At 46.8% G+C, this 8,257-nt stretch overlaps 1 long non-coding RNA gene across 1 annotated transcript; it reads right to left on the bottom strand.

Moving 5' to 3' along the window:
• Window positions 1-1,488: 1,488 nt before the first annotated feature.
• Window positions 1,489-8,165, bottom strand: LOC122175948. Its single transcript, XR_006177582.1, has 3 exons — window positions 7,598-8,165; window positions 2,680-2,822; window positions 1,489-1,733 (listed from the first exon to the last, which is right to left on the bottom strand). It is a non-coding gene; the product is annotated as an uncharacterized LOC122175948 (long non-coding RNA).
• Window positions 8,166-8,257: the final 92 nt, after the last annotated feature.

Here is an 8,257-nt window from a genome sequence, read left to right as displayed (position 1 = left end):
CAGAGCCTCTGGGAACTTATGGGACTGGCTGGGAAAGGGCTTTTCACAGGACTTTGAACTAAGGAGAAATAAAAATGTAACAGGACTGTTATCACAGCAAAGACAGAATCAAAGTAGTGATTCTTTGCTGAAGAGCCTCCCTTTGGATGGGGCTTTCCAAAAATCCTGCTCCAGGGCTTTAACTACAAACATGTATGGGTAAAAAGGAATGGTGTGGCTGGCCTCAAATTCTATGATGTCTGCCTGGAGGCCAAGTTTAGAGGAGAAGAGAACACTCAGATGGTGACAGAACTGTTTAACCACCCCTTGCTGCAGGGTAGCTAGGCTTTGCAGAGCAGTGGGGAACAAGGTGTGCTGGAAAAGGTGGAAACAGCATCTTTATTATCAAGAGCTCGTCTCTTTTGGGAGATCAGGAAACGAATTCAAAAGTTTGTAAGAGGGTAGAAGCTGTGCTGTAGAGCAAGGTATTTCTACTAATCTCCCAATAGAGAAAGCATCATCTGTGATTTGTTTCCCTGCCTGTTTTCTGCTAAATTGAAAGTTCCTGCTATGTGTTTGCTCTGTTATCATCCTCCGCTTGAATGCAATGGAGCTGAGCAGCCTGCCCTGGCTTGAAGCATGCCACTGAAACCAGATCATGGCTGAGAGGAGAGGGGGCAGCTGAGGGGTGCCTGGATATGAAGAGACAGCTCGGGGCAGGAGTGCTGTGGGAGCCCATCCTTAGCAGCTGTGACAGCTCTGAGATGGTTAGCGACAGCATTACAGATGCTCTGACACTCGCCCGCCTTTTAATCAGCACTCTGTAACTTTCATCTCTGCCTGGCTGAGCACCTTCTCTCTTCCCATCCCTGTTGAGCTGACAGCATTATCCTTAGCAGGTCTGCTGGGCTCCTTCTGGGGGCTGGGGCCATGTTCTGCGTCTTTCAGAGACATTGACTCACTCAGAAGAGGAGTGAGGAGGAGGTTTGCAGCACTGCTCCTATCTGAGCCCAGGGGAGCTCACAAGGCTCACCCAGTGGAAATTGCTGCTGCTGTCTGGCTGTCAGAGGACATGCCTCAAAGTGGCAAGATCATTTGGATGCTCCTTTGCCACATGATGCTGCAGTTGAAAGCTTCCTAGGTGAGTTGTGGTCTGTCAGGGATGGTGTCTGGTGTGTCCACCTGGAGTAAGCCTACTCCCAGGCCAGTGCTGGTGTCCTAGAATATCCTGAGAATCCCATCCAGCTCTAGGGAAAGGAAACACTCTCTGCAGGCTTGTTCTTCATCCTGTGGCTGCACCATACTGTGCTGGCAGCCGCTCTTCTTGTCTGAGTGCCTGCTGTATGGAGATGGTAGAGGATGGGAGCAAAGGAGGGGCTGCAGATCCCTTCCACTAAGCACAGGTAGACAAGGACAGGGTAGGAATGCCATCAGTATGTTTTATAATGATTCTTCCAGCACAGCTTCCGAGTGGGGCTTTTTCCAAGCCTTCCACTGCCCAGAGTGGGGGTTCAGGGCTGGCTTGTTCCTTCTCCTGTAGAGCTGAACCTACCATGGCTCTTACTCTTAGCTCTCCTAGACCTGGGAGGCTTTCGGTTTGCCTTTGAGGTGCTTCTCTGAAAGAGGATGTCTGCTGCAGCAATAGCAGACAACTTTCATAGGGAAGAGGGTGGGCACTCCCTAGGTTTCAGCCTATGCAGTCTTGGAGACGTGGAAGGGTGCAGTCGCTGTTGCATTTTCTGCTTGGACAACAACTGCCAATGCAAAAACATCAGTAGATGTGACGTAGAACTGTATCTGGGAAGATCTTTGAAGAAGATCTGATGCCTGAGTTGAAGAAATGGACTGCTATGGAAAAAGGCATCTGCTATTTGGGAGAGTTAGCCATGGTGGAAATGTTATATGAGCCCACATTCATATCTAATGATCCATACCAAGAGCACAATCCTGAGCAAGTCAGGCATACATCATATATGCCATGGAAATTCACAAGAACAGCACCGGATAAGTACACCAGAACACTAGCAGGAATGTATGAGAGGGAGCAGAGAAGATCCCTATTATTTGAACTGATTATTACACTTCATAACTTTGGACTGGGAGTCACAAGACTTCCCCTTTTTTTCCCCTCTGGGAAGGGGATGGAGGTGGTGCCTCTCATCCCAAGTCCTTGCACTCACCCAGCATGAAGCCTCACCACGTGTATGTACTCCTGTCAGATAGCAGAAACAAGAGCAGCCATCCAGGCACGCAGTGGCTGGCAGGAATTTATCGAGACTGAGCTGGATGGAGTCTGATGTGGCAATAGCATGCTCCCATGCATGCTGGTGCTGCAGGGCAGGGGCAGCGGTGCTGGTTTGGCTGAGAGCAGGCTGGGACTAACAGGACTAACAGGGGAGTTGCCTGCCTGACTCAGTGGCAGCTGCCCCTGGGGAATGGATTACAATGGGGAACTGGAAGAGACCCAGCTCTGACCTCAGAGGCAAATCTGCCTGACCTGCTCCTGGCAACAGAAAGGCAGGGAGAGGCAGAGGCTCTCCAGGTAACTGCTAGCAAACAGGCTTTCATGGACAGAGGCATCAGTGTTTTGCCAGCCTTTAAAATTAGAGGAAGGAGAGAGAGACTTTGCTCTGCAAGCAGCAGCATGCGAGAAGCTTTGTGCAAAAAAAGAGAGAGGAAAAGTCCATCTCCATTACTTACTGTGTACGGGTAAATGTGGGCTGAGGAGTCTATGACTGCTCCCTGGTGCCTCGCCATCTTCAGCCAATTCCATCTGTGACCTCAGTTGGTGACAGCTACAGTTCTGGCCCTGTCTGATCTCAATTAACTTCCCTCTGGCCACACTGCAGTTCAAAACAGCATGATTCACACTTAAGTCAAGGAGTTATTCACTAAAAGGTAAAAATGTTAAGACTTTCGTTAGCTTTGTGTATGTCAAGGCCAGCCCCACACCAGCTAAGCAGCCTGGATTCTATAGAGGTAGCATTTGCCTAAGGTGGATTGATGTTTAAACCTCTGCTTTGCCTTACCATGCATTTAAATAACCACCCAAAAGCAGCAGAAAATAGAGTTTGTATTTTCTCCTTTTAAATTCAAGAGATCTTAATAATAACATCTCTGCTTGTCCTGTGTAGCTGGTGTTGTCTTGCCTTTCGCCTTGCCCTGTTTGCGTGAACAGCATCTCTATCTGAGGAAGATATTGGACAAAAGAATGTCAAGACCCCCAGCAACAATTAAAAAAATCATTAAGCTACAATAGGCCAGTCATTATCATTACTGGGTAATTATTAAGCTGTAAGAATTGCTAATTGTCTTATTAGCATTGAACAATTATGCAAATAACAGAAAGCATACCATAAAAGTAATAAAATTACCTCTTTTTTTTTTTTTTAAATCAATAATGAGATTTAAAAACTAAGGCAATGCTTGCAGATTTGCCCTCTCTGGAGTTTATTGGGGATGTCATTGGAGAGAAGTGAGACCACTCGTGGCACTCTGCGCAGGGTGAGTACAACATTTTGAACCACATCTACAGCCACAGCACCAGGCTGTGTCCCCTGCTCTGCACCCACACAGGCAGCCAGGGACCCACAGGGGCCGAGGGCACGTGGTGGTCTCAGAGTTAGAGCAGGGCTGGATAGAAAGTCTGAATTTTGCATTCCTACAGCATGCCTGGCTTTGTGCAACCTGTTCTCCCTCAGATAAAATGTGGGGCTTCAGGTTTGGTCTGGGTGGAAGTAAGGCAGATGGTAGCCTTTCATACCAATCTAAGGCAAAAGTGGAAAGTCTTGGCCTTTAAAATTATTTTATTTCAAGGGTTTTATCCCCAGCTGGAAACCTGAAGTAAGAGCTGGCCTCTCTTCCTGGTAAGGAACCAGATGGATTTCAGAGTTCAGCTCTAAGCAGAATGCTGAAAACGTGACTTTGTTTTCCAGTGGAACAAGTATAAAGCTTTATTTGCTCACGCCATCGTGAAATGGAGGCTTCATTTACTTGTGTCTGCAAGGAGCTTGAAAGAGGCAAAGGGCTTCTTTGCTAAGAGTGATTAACACTGTTAATCACTAACAAACATTATCGTGTTTCCGGGCTTTAAATTCTGCTCCGCTGATAAAACACAGCATTTCAAAGCTGCCAAGCCAGCTCCTGCTCCAGGGCGGGCCCTGCTCCCATGGTGATGCCATGACAGATATGGTTCACCTCACACAATCTTAGGATCCAAAGAGGTTTTGATCAGCAAAACACCTTTGCTTTCGCTTTCTGATAAGAGCAGTGAAGTTTGTGGCTCTTGGAGAATTGCATTTTGTCATGGCTGTGTGAGGGTCACAGATCACCACCGGCCATTTCAGCTTTCTCTGAAGAGAAGGGAAGGTCAGCTTCTGACCAGCACCATCCTTGTTTGTCTGTGCCCTGCTTTCAGTTCCCTGAGCTTCACTGGTGCCCTACAAAGCAGTTGTTATCTCTCTCCATTTTTCCTTCTCACCTGGTGGGAAGGATGCAGCAGGTGGGTAGTTTGGGGTAGTTTCCTATCCTTGCTGCTTGGTAATGAATTTCTGAGATGGATTTCTTGCCTGTCTCTCACCTTTCCATGCTGGGGACAAGAAAGCCAACAGGCCAGCTTGACAGTAATGGATAATAAGAGAGAGACTTGGTGGTGGACTTCTTTTTAGTCAGGCACTGTGTTTCACCTGGGTGGCAGGACACAATTTGCCCTGATGCTTTGTTTTTGATGTTTTGAGGATTTGGGATAATAGCTATACCATTCACAAGTTTCTCAGTGGCGTATGTTGCAGAGAGATTTACCAAAGTGCCCTTCTCTGCAACTTCACGTTTCACTTGCATCTTCTTTCAGTGGAAATTCGTGCTCAGACTTGAATTTTTTAATAATTTTCTTCTCCTGAAGGTCATACTAGCCAGGCTCCATGGAGAGGCAGTATCATGCAGAAGCATTTCTGTGTTAGTAGCTGTGAAATTGTAGAAGCTTCCTTTCCTTTGGTTTGGGCCTCTCTGTCTCTGTGGAGTCAGCCTGGCTGCCTTCTGGGAAGAGAGAGCTGATGAGGCATGTTACTGATGAGACGTGTGCTTTTTCCTTCTTGTTTTGAATCCCTCAATTTAATGTAAGCCATTGGCAAGGGAACGTATGAGAGCTCCAGGCTCCAGCACGTACTTCCTATTGTTGAGAGTGAACAGCCCTGTGTACAGCCTGCAGCAAAATTATGAAGTAGCTCAATTTGATCTACTGATTTCCCACAATAGTTAAAAGATGTGCTTTTTCAGCCTATGATGTTGTGCGCTCTTATGAAAAGTGTTGGTTGAGGCCCCGTGCTGCCTGATATGAGGAATCAACCCTTTCCTTCTTCCTCGGGTCCTCAAAGTAACAAATGTTGGCTTGTTTTTCATTGGGCTTTAGGGTTGTTCTTGTCATATATTAAGCTCCTACTCTACTAATGGTAAAACCCAGGATACTGCATATGGGAGCCAGAATAAATTTAAGAGGTGGTATCAGAGAGTGATCCCCACTAGTCATAACAACTGTCAAAAAGCACTCAGCATTTCTCTGCTGTAGTCCAGTATCTAGGAAGGGAGCTGAAAAGGAGTGAGAGGGAAGGAAAAAATGTCTGAAAATACAAAACAATAAATCCTCCTTATCCATGGCCTATTGTGCTCCAAAAGCATCTGAACACACGTTGGGAGGCACGAAGGCAAGGTGCACAAAATGGGGATAAGGGCATGTAAGGCACCTCCAAGGAAAACGTGTAAAAGGGAAGAACGCAATCCAGAGTAAACGTTTGTGAGCTTCATTCTGCAAGGAATGTCCTGTGAGATCAGCAGTTGTTGGTAATGGGTAAGCAGCTGTAAGACAGTTCTGCTCCTGTCCTCCCCAGTTCCTCTCTCTAGTGGTTGTTAGTTTACCTGTTGGTACATTAAAGACTCATCATAGCTATAAACTCCTGCAGAGCCCTCCTTAATCACCAACTAAGAACACCGCACAAGTCGCTGATGCCTGTGTTTTGAAAAGCCATTATTGGGGCAGTGGTACTATTAGTGCTTTAGCTAACTTGTTCAGCAATGTCACTTTAATCACCTTAACATAACCTGCTTCTTTTGGTAGAGCAAGGGCTCTGTCTCCAGCTTAGCTCTCTTGGGATGCGCAGCCTGAAGCCAATGGCTAACAGACTCTTCTTTTGGTGTCTGCAAGCCTGGATGCCTTTCTGATAGGTTCGCCTCAGTCAGACACAGATGACCGGGCTCAGTATGGGGAGGAGTAGGTGACATGTAGTGTCCTGTGACATACAGAAAATAGCAGCTGCTCTCATAGTCCAGCCTGGCTTTCCACTCTGTGGATCGGTGTCCCCTGCCACCCAGCCCCAGCTGCCCCTTCCCAAAGTGCGAGGTAATGAGAAGGCACTGACCACATCGACTCATTAAGCTGGGTTTGTTGGAAGACAGATTGTCATGTTAAACAAATATATTAAAAAAAAAAAACAAACAGATATCATTCCCTGTGCTGTGCCCCATCTGGGCCATTAAATCTGAAAGGGGCAACTACAGCTGTGTCAAAGCTAGGCTCAGAAGCTGATTTCCACCACTGATTGGCAACAACTCCATTTCCAAACATCAATTTTGTCTCCTCATTTCCCAGTGCTGCTCTATTTAGGTTGCAAGCACAGCAGGGGGATGCATACTGCTAAACAAAACAGTATTTGGGACTTCAAACAAGAGAAAACCCACAAATGGATTTCCTGAACCCATCACCTCCTTTTTATTTCTCACAAGGCCCCTTGGCTAAGTGACCTGATGACAGAGGATAGGAAGGACCCATCTGCCCATTGTTAGCCAGCTTGCTTTTCATGAAATTTCATCAATCTAATGAAAAGGTGGTTTGGAAACAAACCAGGACAGCTCAGCTTTCAGTGTTCCAGCACAGTAGTTTCCAACTTGCGAGAAAGCAAGGCTCTTTTTTTTTTGAGGGGGAAGAAAAAGAAACTATTTTGAGTGAACCCAGCTCTTCTTTAGGTTGGCCCCTTGGTAGTCTGATTAATTTTGAGTGCAGATGTTTGTCCCATCCTTCCCAGATTATACGCAGTACTTGAGAGCAGGCTTACTGTGCCGTATGTCCTACTTGCCTCACTGCTCTGTTATTGTTGCAGTTGTGTGGCAACATATGCTAAGGCCTTATTACAAGGGATTCCTATAAATGGCATAAAGGATTAATAATGTATTTATAACACAACTTTGTTTTAGTATAAAGTGATCTATAAATTTGTAATAAATGTTTTATAATGTTTTTGTAGCCTGTTATAAATGATAAATGGGAGACTATAGATGCCACATCAAATATTCATGCTGCATTGTGTGCATTATTATGCCGTTACTGTTCAGGAAACTATTAATAATAAAGTGAATGGAGATGTAAAAGTTGCTGACATGCCCAGCAAGCCATTTATAATGAAATGTATAATCCTTACCATAAAGTAAATACATTGGCCAGTGATTGTTGATGAAATGGAAACACACTGAATTATTTGTAAGGTATTTATATATTAATGTATATTATCCATATCATGTCATAGAAATACCATTAATATATTATATTATATGTATTATTAATTATTTTTACCTGATTTATAGGCAGCTCCTAAAGCGTTCCCTCGTCTCTTCCGCAGCCATGTGCGACTCTATGTGGTGAGTTACTATTTGGACGTGGCTGATGACATAAATTCACCGCGGCGCTTCTTTCCCCAGCTGTGCCACCTGGGCAGGCTCATTTCTGGCTCCTCCCCGAGCTGCCCCACTCCTGCCTCTCCACAGCCTCAATTCGGCCACACTGAGGTCACCACAGGCTTTCCTCGCACTTGCTGTCTTTTGGTCTTTCAATGCTGTGAGCTGGAAGGGAAACGAACCCTCGGGTTCCCCCCGCACTGAGCAGGGAGCACAGCTCCACCAGGGCTCGCGTCCCCTCAGCTGGGCTGCGCGCAGGGACGGGGCACGGCTCTGTAAAACCTGCGCCACAGCCTCACCGCTCTTAGTGCAACAAACGCTTTCCTTATATCCCTCTACACCTGCCCTCTTTAGTTCCTATGGCCGGGGTGCTGCTGGGCTCTGCCGAGGCAGCCGCAGCGCCCGCTATGTCCGCACACTGATTTCACACAGCGGGGATCCCGGCTCCCCGCGCCCATTCGGCCGCGTTCTCCACACGCAGCGCCCGACGCGAGAGCAGCGCTCGCCCCTCTGCCCCGCACGGCGGCTGAGGCGGGCCCGGCTGAGGGCGGCCGTGAGG

This window comes from Lagopus leucura, unplaced genomic scaffold (assembly GCF_019238085.1).
Source record: "Lagopus leucura isolate 7727_CA_CO unplaced genomic scaffold, USGS_WTPT01 Super-Scaffold_760, whole genome shotgun sequence".
In the NCBI taxonomy this organism is placed as follows: Eukaryota; Metazoa; Chordata; class Aves; order Galliformes; family Phasianidae; genus Lagopus; species Lagopus leucura.
The sequence above is the reverse complement of the archived record's forward strand: the minus strand, read 5'-3'. Positions and strand labels throughout refer to the sequence as shown.